This window comes from Leucoraja erinacea, chromosome 39, assembly GCF_028641065.1.
Source record: "Leucoraja erinacea ecotype New England chromosome 39, Leri_hhj_1, whole genome shotgun sequence".
In the NCBI taxonomy this organism is placed as follows: domain Eukaryota; kingdom Metazoa; phylum Chordata; class Chondrichthyes; order Rajiformes; family Rajidae; genus Leucoraja; species Leucoraja erinaceus.
In genome coordinates, this window is record NC_073415.1 from 15,001 (window position 1) to 17,500 (window position 2,500).

The following is a 2,500-nucleotide window of genomic DNA, read 5'->3' on the forward strand; positions in this document are numbered from 1 at the left end:
ATCTTGAATCTAGTCCCCTTGCACCTTTGATCTCTGAATATTTCGTAGATCGAGGACCCCCTCCCGACCTTTTACCCAGTGTAGAGAGAGAGCTAAAGACTTCTGCAAACCACATACTGCTGTGTGAGGTGTCACACCCTCTGTCCTGACCACAATCACAGTGTTGTTTCCGTATTCAGGTTAGTGATCGAAGCGTCTCCAACTGTCGATGTAGCAACGACACATCTGGTGCAGATTTGGACAATCGCGCTCAAAGATATTCCCAAAGTCGGTCGCCACGCCTGGATTTAAGGGTATGTATTTTCCTGGGAGTGACACAGAGCGCTGGAGTAGCTCAGCGGCTCAGGAGGACGTGGATGGGGTTGGGACCCTTCTTCAGACTGTTTGCTGGGTTGGAGGGGGGAGGGGGGAGAGGGGAGGAGGGGGAGGGGGAAGGGGGGGGGAAGGGGGAAGGGGGGAGGATGGGATGGGGGCTGTAACTGGAAGCAAGGAAAGATCAGGACTAATCAGGGCCCGGCAACAGATGACCTCAGGCAGAGAGGAACAGAATGGGAGACGTATTGGGTCGGGACCTTTCTTCAGACTGGGACACTCGATGTAAACAGCGACAGACAGGGGTGGAAGATTGCAACCTGTTTCGACTAATGCAATCAACTCGATGTGCACAAACGGAAGATCAAATAGAACAAGTTGTCCAACAACTTTGGGCTGAGCACGCCACACGAAAGAAGATGAAGAATTTTATGCCGGACACATAGTGGAAAGATTCAACGGGTGCAGCCGCATCTATGGACCGGGTTTCGTCCCGAAACGTTGCCTATTTCCTTCGCTCCATAGATGCTGCTGCACCCGCTGAGTTTCTCCAGCACTTTTGTCTACCTTCGATTTTCCAGCATCTGCAGTTCCTATCGTAAACACACAGTGGAAAGAGCCGAGAGGAGACACAGAGGTGATGGCAATGTAACAAAAGGCAACTGCAGAAGCTGGTTTCTATCGAAGAGAGACACAGACAGCACTGGAGTAACTCAGCGGGTCAGGCAGGAAAGGAATAGGTGATGTCAGACAATAGACAACGGGTACAGGAGTAGGCCATTCGGCCCTTTGAACCAGCACCGCCATTCAAACTCCTATCTCTCCAGGGAATAACATTACTGTACCATTCTACTGCTGTGTGGTGTCTCTTTAAAATTGCTGTGTTTTTCCTTTTTCTTCCCTCCCTCCCACAAATATGTAATATGTGAATATGTGATTCTGTTCCATTCTGTTTGTCCTTTGTTTGGTTGTCGTTTTTGCGAGCATTGCCACTTTTCATTTCACTGCACGTCTCGTATGTGTATGTGACGAATAGACTTGACTTGATCATGGCTGAGTCAGGAAGGAACTGCAGATGCTGGTTTAAACCGAAGATAGACAAGGCAGCATCTGTGGAGAACACGGGCATGTGACGTTGGGCGCAAATGGTTTTTTTTCGCCTTTTGAGGTGACCCAGTACAATAACGTCATGAAAATACTGATGTGGTTCTTTTTAAAAGCCGCAGAGGTCAGTCGCGCTGGGTGAGTGATTGCCTCACTGTCGGTGAAGGAACGAGAGAGAGAGACAGAGAGAGATGCGGAACAGTTACTTGGCTTGCCTGGGTGAGTCCACACTCTGCCATTCGTGTTATAGACAATAGACAATAGGTGCAGGACTAGACCATTCGGCCCTTCGAGCCAGCACCGCCATTCAATGTGATCATGGCTGATCATCTACAATCAGTACCCCGTTCCTGCCTTCTCCCCATATCCCCTGACTCTTTAAGAGCCCTATCTAGCTCTCTCTTGAAAGTATCCAGAGAACCTGCCTCCACCGCCCACTGAGGCAGAGAATTCCACAGACTCACAACTCTGTGTGTTTTACTGTCAGCGAAGGAGACACAGTACAAGTTCAAGTTCAAGAGAGTTTATTGTCATGTGTCCCTGATAGGACAATGAAATTCTTGCTTTACTTCAGCACAACCGAACATAGTAGGCATTGACTACAAAACAGATCAGTGTGTCCATATACACAGTAAATATTCCCTCCAAAGTCCATTTCCCTTCCCCAACCTATTTATTTTGTGAGGTACAGCGTTTAAACAGGCTCTTCGGCCCTACTTGCCCATTCCGGCCAACATGCCCCATTTACACAAGTCCCACCTGCTGGAGTTTGTGCCACATCCCTCTAAACCGGACTGTCCATTGCCCTGCAGCATTGAGGATCGTGCTGTTTGTGGAGAGAAGTATCAAAGAGACGCTGCAGACCAGAGATAGGACCCTGTGATGTTCGTGCGTCCCAGCTGCCCAGCGCTCCTGCTCGCATCTCAAGACCGGGCACGGTGGCGCAGCGGTAGAGTTGCTGCCTCACAGCGCCAGAGACCCAGGTTGCATCCTGACTGCACGCACGTCCTCCCCGGTTTACTCCGGGTGCTCCGGCTTCCTCCCACACCCCGAAAGACGTGCAGGCTTGTAAGTTAACTGACCC